Below are 12982 nucleotides of genomic sequence, written 5' to 3'. Positions count from 1 at the left end.
ACCTTTGGGTAACTGTATCCAAACAAGTGAAGTTCTTTTATGACAGAACATCAAGTATTCTAGAAAGAAATCAAAGAACTCAGAAAATAGAGAGATATCCCATGATCGTGGATTGACAAGATTAACATGGTAAAAATAGCTATCCAACCCAAAGAAAGCCAGATTAAATAAAAACTTCATCAAAATTCCAAATGATTCTTTTAAGACATGAAAAGGGCAATTCTTGGTGTGTGTGTGTGTGTGTGTGAGTGTGCGTGTGTGTGTGTGTGTTTGCGCGCGCACATATTGTGTGAGCAACGGGGAATGTGTACCAGCTCTGGATAAATATGGGTCCCTGGCCAGCAGTGCCTAGCAAACCCCAGACTGTCACTCTCCTGCTGGAACCCTCCTCTCTCTGTGCCCTGCAGCACCCAAGGCCAAGGCCTTCCTTCTAGCATGTCACTCAAGGAACCAAAAGCCAGGTTGGAACAGCTCCAGACAGTGGATGGCCTTGACTGACTGCAGGTGGGGCCTGCTAAAGGGTTTCCGGGCTGCTGTGGCAGGTGCCTGCAACTCCTGGCTCTTTCTAACACAGGAGCCCTCCTTGCTGCTTCCCCCCATCTCCTCCTCTTCCTCCTCCTGCTCCTGGGTCAGGGATCCTGGTGTCTATGGTGCCAGGAACTACAGGACTCAGCAGCTCCACCCTGAGGCAGTGGCAGGGCCTCTGGGCCTCTTACTCTTGCTCAGTCCCTGTGCCTTGCATCCCTTCCTGCTGCCCACGGAGCCAAGGCAACCTGGGTGCTGGCACTGGATGCGCCCTGTTGACTTGGGTAAACCTGTTGCTCTTCATTGACCTCGATCAGGCCGCAACTGCCAGCAAGCTGCTGTGGTCCAGCCAGGGCGCTGAAGTGAGGCCCTTCTTGGCCAAGCAGCTGGAGGAAAATACCAGATGCTCACTGCCTTGTCCAGCCAGGGGCCCACCTCTTACTAAGGCGCACCCTGTGGCTTTGTGCACTCCTCAGCTGCAGCAGCTGCAGCTGCCAGCTCCCTGGTCTACGTGCCCACCATGTGCATGGACTCCATGCTGCCCAGCCTGCACTATCTGCAGGGGACAGACAGCAGGCCTAGGAATCACGCGGGCAGAGCGCGTGCCCACCCTGGTTGGCCACAGGATTCTGCTGACAGCCCCAGTATGGCAGGGGTTGGCACTGCGCGCAGTGGCTCAACTGGACCTGGAGATGTAGGATCGGCCAAAGCCCAGGCCTCTGAATGCTTCCCCTACTCGCCCAAGCCCACCCAAGGACAACTGTGCAGCGCAGGACCCTGGGGGCTAAGTGGCTGAGGGTGGTGAGGGCACGGGCAGCATGAGTGGCAGTGGCAACAGCCTGAAAGCCATGGGTGGCACCAGTACAGCTCTCTGCCCACAGCACAGCCGCTGAACAGGAAGTACCACCACCATCATCATGATAACCCTGCTTACTCACCCTTCATGCGCACAATGCTGACTCCTGCCTGGTCAGCAGGACCTTTCGAAATGCTAGTGCGCCATGGGAGAATGCAGAACAACATTGGAGCTCTACTCCAGGTACCAAGAGGCCCCAAAGCAGACCTGTTGGAGGACCTGTCAGAGAACTGCGAGTGTGTGAATTGCTGTTCCATCGAGATGTCACTGTGGAGAGGAGATGTCACATGGGCAAAGAATGCAGTCTCTACAGCAAGATGAATGGCCTCAGCAGGCCCCCCATCAAGCCAGGAAATGAAACCTAAAAATATAAATAAGTCAAAAGCTTACTCAGATAACAGCAGTGGCTCTGTCCCTGTGACTCCCACTTCCTCTACTTCTGATTCACATGACTGCACCAAAAATACTTCCTTCCACACAAGCAACCACCTCAGGGGAGTGATATATGCAGTGGAAGAAAACGCCAACCATGAGAACAGTGATCTCAAGTATTCGGGTCAAGGCAGCCTGTACATAGGCACCAGTCTGTCCTCCACTGCTGAAGTCACATCCTCTGTGCATCAGGATTCTTAGTGTGCTCTTGTCCTGGCCTGAGCTGGAGCTACCAAGAGATGAGGGCTCTGAAAGACTCATATCACTTGTGTCTGATTTTGTCCAGCAGTCCAGATTGTGGCAAAAATGCAGACATAGCATTCCTTCAAAGCGTGATTCCTGTGCCTTTGTTTTGAAAGAGATATATTTCCCAAGAAGCTTACTGAAATAAGAAGAGATGGGCTTTTGCAGGAAAGGCCAGCACAGTGGGCCTGTGGCCCGCTGCTTCCAGCCAGCCTGCCTCTGCCTCTGCCCCATACCAGTGGGAGAAACTGTGACATTGACTGGGGCCTTGTCTGCTAAGGAAGATTCAGAGATTTATAAAAGTATTGCTCCAAAGCATGCGCTTCTTGTGATCAGCCTTGGTTATCCCAGAATTCTTTCATCCCTGATATATATATATATATATATATACACACATTTCACAAGCATTCGTGGAGAGGAGCACTGGAAGTCATTTGGTCCATCCTGGAGGCTGAGTGCATTCCTGGGGCCTAGACAAGAATATTACTTTGCAAGATTGCCTTATGACAGATGCTGAGTAACTTATCTAAATGTTCACTGTAATGTGGCTGTTCTGAGAACACTTGGAATTTGTCAACAGGGTAGCAAACAAGATATTTTTCTTCCATGTACACAATAGTTTTTAAGTGTAATTTGCTTTGCAGAAATTAGTTTTAAATCATTTGCATAAGCTTTAACAGCATTTTTATAATAAATGTAACATTTTAACTTAAGGGTACTTAAAATAATTAAAAAAAATATGTTAACTTTAGATATATGATTCTTACATCCACAGCCCACTTCTGTATTCCAAACTGTTTATAAGAAAAATGATTTCTAGAGCAAATCTTGTCTCAGGAAATTGCCTTTTTTCCATTTAGGAATATTTGTACAAGAATACCAACACAGCCTCCTTTCTTTTACTGAGTAAAAGTGTTGGAAATTACAACAAACTTTTACTACCTTAAGAAGAGCATTTGTAAATATTCTAAGCATTTGTAAACATTCTTGAAATCTGTACCTCTTGACTAACCAGCAGGTTGGTTTACATTATTTTTTTCTTAATGGGATATCCTATGAAAACCTATTACACCAGTTTAAAAAAATTAAAAGGGGAGTGTTTTCTGTCCTATAAAATAAAGAAGAAAAGAGTAATTCTCAATTTCATATAGAAAAACAAAAAACCTAAGAAAGTGAAATAATTCTTAATAGTAAAAGAACTTCTGGGGGAATCATCATCCCTGATCTCAAGCTAAACTACAGAACTTCAAGTCTCTAAAGAAGGAAATGGAAGAAGACCTCAGAAAATGGAAAAATCTTCCATGCTCGAGGATTGGCAGGATTAACATAGTTAAAATGGCCATCTTGACAAAAGCAATATACAGATTCAAGGCAATACCCATCAAAATTCCAACTCAGCTCTTCATAGAGTTAGAAAAAGCAATTCTCAAATTCATCTGGAATAAGAAAAAACCCAGGATAGCTAAAACTATTCTCAACAACAAAAGAAATTCTGGGGGAAACAGTATCCCGGACCTCAAGCAGTACTATAGAGCAATAGTGTTAAAAACTGCATGGTATTGGTACAGGGACAGGCAAGAGAACCATTGGAATAGAATTGAATACCCAGAAATGAACCCACACACTTTGATCTTCGACAAAGGAGCTGAAACCATACAGTGGAAAAAAGATAGCATTTTCAACAAATGTTGCTGGTTCAACTAGAGGTCAACATGCAGAAGAATGCGAATTGATCCATCTTTATCTCCTTGTACTAAGCTCAACTCCAAGTGGATCAAGGACCTCCACATAAAACCAGTCACACTGAAACTGATAGAAAAGAAACTGGGAAAGACCCTTGAGGACATGGGCACAGGGGAAAAGTTCCTGAACAGAACACCAATACATTATGCTCTAAGATCAAGAATTGACAAATGGGATCTCATAAAATTTCAAAGTTTCTGTAAGGCAAAGGATACCATCAAAAGGATAAATCAGCAACCAACAAATTGGGAAAAGATCTTCACCAACCCTACATCTGACAGAGGGCTAATATTCAATATATACACAGAACTCAAGAAGTTAGACCCCAGCAAACCAAATAACCCTATTAAAAATGAGGTACAGAGCTAAACAATGAATTTTCACCTGAAGAACTTCAGATGCCTGAGAAGCATCTTAAAAAAATGTTTAACATCATTAGTCATTAGGGAAATGCAAATCAAAACAACCCTGAGATTTCACTTCACACCAGTCAGAATGGCCAAGATCAAAAACTCAGGAGAAAACAGGGGCTGGTGAGGATGTGGAGAAAGAGGAACACTCCTCCACTGCTGGTGGGGTTGCAAATTGGTGTAACCACTCTGGAAATCAGTCTGGTGGTTCCTCAAAAAACTGGGCTTGTCACTTCCAGAGGACCTGCTATACCACTCCTGGGCATATATCCAGAGGATTCTCCAGCATGTAATATGGATACATGCACCACTATGTTCATAGCAGCCCTATTTAGATTAGCCAGAAGCTGGAAAAACCCAGGTGTCCCTCAACAGAGGAATGGATACAAAAAATGAGGTATATTTACACAATGGAGTACTATTCAGCCATTAGAAACAATGAATTCATGAAATTCTTATACAAATGGATGGAGCTGGAGAACATCATACTCAGTGAGGTAAACCAGTTCTTCAAAAGATCAATCATGGTATGTACTCACTGATAAGCAGATATTAGCCTAGAAACTTGAATTAACCAAGTCATAATCCACATATCAAATGATGTCCAAGAAGAATGGAGGAGTGGCCCCTGGTTCTGGAAAGGCTCAATGCAGCAGTATAGGGCAATCCAAGAACAGGGAACTAGGCAGGGGGTCATGGGGGAACAGCAGGAGGGAAGAGGGCTTATGGGACTTTCCTGGAGTGGGGAGCCAGAAAGGGGGAAATCATTTGAAATGTAAATAAAAATATATTGGATAAAACAAAAGGGGGAAACAAAAAAAAAAGGGAAACAAAAAAAGAAAATAGAAACAGCTTGAGCTCAAGAGCACTATGAATGTAGAATTAAAAAATTAGTACATAAAAAGAAATAAATGTGTAGATCATTAAAAAAAAATACAAAAACCAGAACAAAAAACCTGCATGGTTTTGGCACAGAAACAGACAGGTTAATCAATGGAATAATACAGAAGACTATGAAATAAAACTGTACAACTTGGACACTTGATCTTTGACAAAGAATCCAAAACTATATATTGGACAAAGGAAAGCATCTTCAAAAAATGGTGCTGGTATAACTGGCAATCAGTATGCAGAAAAATGAAAATAGACCCCTATTTATCACCTTGCAGAAAACTCACATTTAAGTGGATCAAAGACCTTAACATAAAGCCAGACACATGGAATATAATAGACGAGAAAGTGGGAAAGAGCTGCAAGCTCATTGGCATGGGCTGAAATTTCCTAAATAGACCTCCAAAGGCTCAGGATCTAAGATCAAGAATTGATAAGTGGGACCTCATGAAACTGCAAAGTTTCTGTAAGGCAAAGGTCATGGTCAATAGACATACCAGCAACCAACACATTGGGAAAAAAATCTTCACTAATTGTAAATCTGATAGAGGGCCAATATTCAAAATAAATAAAGAAACCAAGAAGAATATCTCCAACAATAAACAACACAATCAGGAAACATGGTATAGAACTAAACAGATCTCACAACAGAGAAATCTCAAATGTCGGAGAAGCATTTAAAGAAATGTTCAAAATCGTTAATGATCAGGGAAAAGTGAATCAAAGTGACCCAGAGATTCCATCTTACATGACTCAGAATAGGTAGGATCAAAAACTAAGGTGAGAGCACATGATAGGGAGGATTCTGAAAAAGAGGAAGACTCCTCCATTGCTGATGGGCTTTCAAACTGGTACAACCACTCTGGATATCAGTCTAACTAATAAGTGGATATTAGCCAAAAAATACAAAATACCCAGAATATAATGCCCAGAACTCAAGAAGATAAACAATCTGAAGGGACCAAGTGAGACTGCCTCAATAAATCTTGTAAGGAAGAAGACAGCAATCATGAGGGGGCGGGGGAGGGTTGAGAGTTGGGAGGGTTCTAGGTGGGAGAGGGTACAAGGAGTGGTAAAGGAGAACATGTTTAACTATTGGGTGGGTGGGGTAACAGGAGTGAGGCCCTTATGGCCATCAGAAGGAACCACAACAGTTAACCTCTGGTGGTATGAACCTTAGGGGGAACACTCTAAGGTTCCACAGACATTTGGGATGAACTTTGAACATTTTTTAAGTGCATCTCAGCCATTTGAGAATTCTCTGTTGTGAGGTCTGTTTAGTTCTATAAACTTGTAGAGTCCACCTCCAGGAGAAGGACAGGGAATCCAGTGAAGAGATGGGGTAGGCATCCCATAGTAAAAATTCTGACCCAGTATTGTTCCTGTCTAAAAGAACTGATGGGACAAGAATGGAGAGGAGTCTGAGGGAAAGGAGGTCCAGTGACTGACCCAAATTGGGGCCCAGTCAATGTCATGCTCCAAAACCTAACACTATTACAGATGCCATGGTGTGCCTACAGACAAGAACCTAGCATTGCTGGCCTCCAAGAGGACCAACAAGCAGCTTAAGGAGTCAGATGCAGATACTTAGACCAAGCAAATGTATAGAAGCTGGGGACTCCTGTGTTTGAATTAGGGAAAGACTGGAAGAAGCCGAGGAGGAAGGTGACACCACAGGAAACCCAGCAGTTTCAACTGACCTGGACCCCCGAAATCTCTCAGACACTTAGCCACCAACCAGGTAGCATATATTAGCTTCTATGAAGCCCCCAACACATATACACCAGAGAACTGCCTGGTCTGGTCTAGGTGAAAGAAGATGCACCTAACTGTTGAGATGCATGAGGCCCCAGAGAATGAGAGCACATAGTCCAGTGGGAGGTGGACAGTGGGGACATCCTCCTGGAGACTGGGGCATGGGGAGGACTAATGGGAAGAGGAAATGGAGGAGGGCAGAGCAGGAAGGGGATGAAGACAGGACAGTAAATGAAGAGTAAAGATAATTTAAAAAGAGAGATAAAGAAGTTAAATTCACACTTGAAATTTGCATATCATTCAATCTTTTTGGAATATATTTTGGCAATGTATTTAGTATATTGGCTTGTAACAACCACACTAATTAGTGGCATTGTGTTATATGGGTGTATAGGAGAATAGTTTTCTTAAAACAGCATGGATTTCTTCTCTAAGTCCACATTGTGTAAGCGTAAATTAGGCTGTATACATTCTGTCTAAAATATAAATATGCAAGATGCCTTGAGCAATTTTCATGCCAGCATCACCAACAGCAAAAGTCTTTGGTTTTTTCCCATCATCTTTGCTATCATTTGTTGTCTTTTGTTTTACTAATCTTGGACATTATGACTACTGTAGGATAGACTCTCATGATCTCATTTCATTTTCATCTCATTTTCATTTTCAGTTTGTTCAGCCCTGACAGAGATGCCCAAGACTAAAGCCCTATCATCAAGCTTCAAAAATTTATAAGGGAGAGGAGACAAAAATATTTACTCATGCATTCTAATAACAAAAATGAGACAATGCTTCTTTGTCAATTTTTATTTCTTATTTCTTTGTCATTATTATTTCTTATTTCTTTTTATTATCTTTATTTCTTATTTACCATAAAAGGAGTAGAATTATATGAAATAGTATCTGCATACATTAATATCATCATAAACATTTCTATTATATTATAAAATATAGTGTCTCTTGACTAATTGACCTGAGGATGGAGAGTGAGTGGAAGCAAGAAACTGAGATTTGTCAAGCTAAAGAACACATGTTATACAACCACATTTTTTTTAAAACTTCCTCTCCTCTAAGATTGCTTTCTGTATACTTTACTGTGTTTTGAATATGCTGGAAGAAAGACCAAAGGGGATAAAAGGGATGCCTATAGCCCTCTCAGGATCCAGCCCAAATAGGAATAGGAAAAGACAATAACATCACAGGTTCCATTTAGACTCACCCTAATCCATATGGGTGAGGAAGAGGAAGAGTCTCAAGATGTTCTCCAAACCACACTATTTTCTTCCTTCCCTCTCTCCATGATTCTGGTATTTCTTTCCTTGTATCCACCTGGGGAGCCATTGTTAAAGTGGGAATTTCACAGAACAGCAGTAAGGTGCCTATAGCCTCAGGGACTTGCTTTCTGCCTTGTTGTTTTATGTGTTTTTTTTCCTTGAGTTTGTTTATATCGTGTGTTACATTGATGACTTTTCAGATATTGAACCATCCCAGCATCCCTGGAATGAAGCCTAAGTGATTGTGCTGAATGATGTTTTTGATGTCTTCTTGCATTCAATTTGTAAGAATTTTAGTGTGTATTTTGCATTGCCATTCATAAGCAAAACTGGTTTGATGTTCTTTATAATTTTGAGTCTTTGTGTGGTTTAGGTATCAGGGTAACTATAGCTTCATTGAATTAGTAACTTAGAGTTCCTTCTGTTTCTATTTTGTGGAATAGTTTGAGGAGTATTGGTGTTAGCTCATTTTGAAAGTCTAGAACTCTGTACTATGTTGATCTGGATCTGGGCTTGTGGTTGCTTAGAGGCTTTTAATGAGTGCTTCTACTTCCTTAGGTGTATGGGACTGTTTGGACAATTTATCTAGTCTTGGTTCAACTTTTATAAGTGGGATTAGTCTAGAAAAACCCCCATTTCATTTACAGGCTTTTGAAGTACGACCTTGTGATTTTTTTAAATGTCCCTGGTTTCTATTGATATGTCTCACTTTTCATTTCTGATTTTGTTAATTTGGATATTGTGTCCTTAGCCTTTAGCTAATTTGCCTAAGGGTTTATTTATATTTTTGATTTTCTCAAACAACCAATTCTTGGTTTTGTTGATTCTTTGTATTGTTCTCTTTGCTTCTAATCGATTAATTTCATCCCTGAGTTTGAGTATTTCCTGGTGTACACTCCTCTTGAATGTGTTTGCTTCTTTCTTCTAGAAGTTTCAGGTTCAAGTTGATAGTATGAGTTTTCCCCAATTTCATTATGAAGGCACTTAGTGCTTTGAATTTTACTGTTAGCACTGCTTTCATAGTTTCCCATAATTTTGGCTATGTTGTACCTTCATTTTCATTGAATTCTAGAAAGTCTTTCATTTCTTTTCACATTTCTTCACAAATAAAATGATCACTAAGTATAAATTTGTACAATTTCTATGAGTATGTGGGCTTTTTGATTTCACTGTTGTTGTTGAGGACCTACTATCCATGGTGATTTGATAAAATGCAAGGGGATATATGAATGTTGTATCTGGTGAGGCTCATTTTATGTTTGTTTATATGGTCAATTTTGAAAAGGGTTGTGTAAGTTGCTGAGAAGAAGGTATATTCTTTTGTTTTGGGTGAGAAATTGTGAAGATAACACCATTTACTTCAAAACTTTTGTTAATTTCATTTTGTCTCCACTTACTTTTTATTTTGATGATGTGCCCATTGGTGAAAGTGGTATGTTAAAGTATCTCACTATTTTTGTGTGGGGTTCAATGTGTGTTTTGAGAACTAATAAAGTTTTTTTAATAAACATTTGTATGCTTGTAATTGGAGTATAGATGCTCAGAATCAAGACTTCATCTTGGTGAATTTTCCTTTTGATGAGTATGAAATGTCCTACTCCATCTCTTCTGATTACTTTAGGTTAAAAGTCTATTTTATACAATATTTTCATTGCTACTCCAGCTTGTTTGTTGTTCCTGTTGGCTTGTAAAACCTTTTACTCCTAATGAGGAATCCTAGCAATGGGTGGTATGGAATCTCAACTGGTCATCTTTTGAAGCCAGGCAAAGCTTCCATTGGTGGGACCAGACTGCATTCAATTGAGATGTTGGCTAAGAGGGTCTCATGGAAATCCCCAAATAACCCAGGCTATTTCTAAGACAAAAGGTTGCTCTCCACCAACTGAGAGCAGGACCCCATTGCTGAGGACAATACCTGTACAACTCACTGAACATGGAGAAATCAAGCTGGTATGTATCTGGGGTCCTCCCTCCTATGTTCTAGTCTCTTTGGTATGGCAACGTATTCTCCAGGCTACTGAAAGAGAAATAACACCAATCCAGCCACAGAACCTCTGGCCTATAATCTGTCCTGCCTATAAAAATGTATATATAATTTGTGGGAGTAGCCAATCAATGTCTGATTCGATCTGTGACCCACTTCATGAGAAGGAACCCATACCCAACACAGCTCAAGTGACCAAGAACTGAAAACTAGATAGTGGAGAGATCTGGGGTAAACTCAAACATTACTGGAAAAAATCAATAAAATATCTTCTAATGATATTCTGCTATACTTGTAGATAAATGTCTTGCCCAGTCATAATCAGAGAGGCTTCTTCTGACAGCATATGGGAACGGATGCAGAGACCCACAACCAGACACTACGCAGAGAGAGTGTCTAAATTGGAAGTCTCCATCGAATCTCTCCTCTCAGGTGTAGAGAACATGCAGGACACCATGAGAAAAGGCCCTTGGAAACAACCAAGTAAGGCACATATGAGCTCACAGAGACTGAAGCAGGAAGCACAGGGCCGACACAGGCCTGCAAGAGGTCTTTTGCATATATACTATTGCTATTAGCTTAGTGTTTTTATGGGACTGCTCACTGTGAGAATGAATGGGTCTCTGACTCTGGTACCTGCTCTTAGGACACTTATCTTTCTGTTGGGTTGCTGTGCACAAGTTTGATATGGTAGTTTTTGCTTCATCTTATTATATTTCATTTTGTCAAAAATTTTATTTAGTGGTTGTCTTTTGGAAGCCTATTCTTTCCTAATTAGAGATAGAAAGGGAGTGGATCCAGTGGGTAGGAGCTGAGAGGAGTAGAGAGAGGGTAAACTATAATCAGGATAGGATTAAAGGTATGAGAAAAGAATCTGTTTTCAATATAAGAAAAAGAAATGAGCAAAACCAAAGACTTGCTTTGCTGAGTATCATAAACATGAATGGATAATTAAGGGTAAGGACAAAGTCTGATACCACACATGATACTGTATTTCAGAAGAAATTTTGAATAGTGAAGAATGGTTAGAGTATAGATGCTCACAGATAGCTTCTCTAAATATAATGAATATATGTATGGAAAGTGAGCAAACTACCTTATTGCATAGGAGGTGTGACACCAGACTCATGGCCCTTGGTTTGATTTTATTGCTTTAGAGAGCATGCTAACTCTTGGGAATCACCTTTAACTTTTGAATCTATAAAGGTGTTTCAAAAAGAAATGAGAAAGTATTTTGTCCTTCCCGGGAAAATGGAGTTGAGTTTCAGGATCACAAGAGGCTGAAACTCCAGGGATTGTGAAATCAGAGGCTGAATGAGTTTAAACAACAGAAGCTCTGGAATCTTCCAGACCCTAGCAAGGAAACATCCCCCAAATAAACAAAATAGGTCCACATTAGGCCTATCTGTGTGGTACACAAATCTGAAAGAATGCTCCCCTCTTTTTATTTTAAACTTTCCAGTTGATTTACATAAATATGCTACATCCTACTGTGAAGGAGATTGGTCAGAATGACCTGTGTCTGAATTTTAATCACACTGGGGCTTTCTAGGGGCTTTTCACATTGAGTGTTCTTGTCCAGTCTGTAACTCTGCTTGACAACTCTATTTAAAAGGGAACAGTTTACTGGGTCTGACACTTCAGTGGCAGCAACTGACCTTGTTGTCTGAGAGCTCCATTTTCTTTCTTTTTTAAAGATCTCATTTGCAGTGGTTTTTAATCCCAGTCCCACTCTGGGAAGATGAGAAATGAAGTCAGATGAAGCCAGAGATTTCTAGCCATCTGGCATGATTGGTCTACACAGGGCTGAACAAGAGAAAGAGAAACCTTGTCTCAAAGAAGGTGGAAGGCCACAAGATATACTTGAAATTGTCCCCTGTGGAATACATATTTGTACATACATATACAATACATGTATGTCATAGGCAAACACAGAGTCTGAAGGGTTGACATCTAAAAGAATCTAACCACATAAAACTACGTAAAATAAACTGAGACCTAAAGGAAATGCTATCCTTTAATATGGCCTTCATGACACTGTGCTTGCTGGATTCCACAGACCCCTTTCTGCAGGATCCTCCTGAAAACCTTTTATAAATCAAAGACAGAAGCCAATGGCCTCTCCAACCCCCACCCCATTATCTGAAACTTAAATTTTACTAAATTATCTGGAAAGGCGACACCTTAGAGCTGCTGACCCTCCAGAATGTTCTTTCCAGTTCTCTTGTGTACTTGTTCTGCTCTCCTTGTTCTGCTGGGTTGTCTGGAAATGCCCGTTGTAAAAGAAGTGCAGTGCCTAAAAACGGGAAAGAAAGACTGCGCTCTTGTTTTTATTCTTCTCCTTTTTCTCTCCTTTATGAGGATGGCTCTGCTTCTCTAAAAGAGTCTCAAATGTGATATTTTCTTTGGGAAGAAGTCCCTTGAGGAGGATATTTTAATTTCCCCTTGTAACCCTCGCCTTTTGTTTTTGTTGTTGATTTCTTTCAACCAGCTGTTGGCAGGTGGGAGTGGAAATAATGTGTTTGTTCAGTTGGGAGGAGGCCAAACAAACTGTTAAATTTCTATTTCCATGAGAAATAGAAATCTCTCTATTTCTTCTATCTGCTGGTTTTCCGATAAAGTATCTATTATGGAATAGAGGTTAAACAAACTTGTAGCTAAACACACCTGGGCTTTCTACCTCTTTGAAATGAAATGCTCTATTGTATCTCCTCCTGGCTTTCTTTACTGGACTACCCCTGTGCAGAATCTACACGTTTTACTGCCTGATTTGGACTGTTGCTCTTTGTAGGTTTGTCCAAGTTCACTGACCAGCATTTACTACAGACACCACTCTGCTGAGTTCCTGCTGCAGGAGGCATAACTGCTGGGC

At 40.9% G+C, this 12982-nt stretch overlaps 1 pseudogene; it reads left to right on the top strand.

Moving 5' to 3' along the window:
* Nucleotides 1-474: 474 nt before the first annotated feature.
* Nucleotides 475-1702, top strand: LOC127666708 (transcription factor GATA-6-like; annotated as a pseudogene).
* Nucleotides 1703-12982: the final 11280 nt, after the last annotated feature.

The sequence above is a fragment of the Apodemus sylvaticus genome, chromosome 16 (genome assembly GCF_947179515.1).
Source record: "Apodemus sylvaticus chromosome 16, mApoSyl1.1, whole genome shotgun sequence".
In the NCBI taxonomy this organism is placed as follows: Eukaryota; Metazoa; Chordata; class Mammalia; order Rodentia; family Muridae; genus Apodemus; species Apodemus sylvaticus.
Note: the sequence above shows the minus strand (reverse complement) of the source record. Positions and strands in the feature narration are given on the sequence as shown.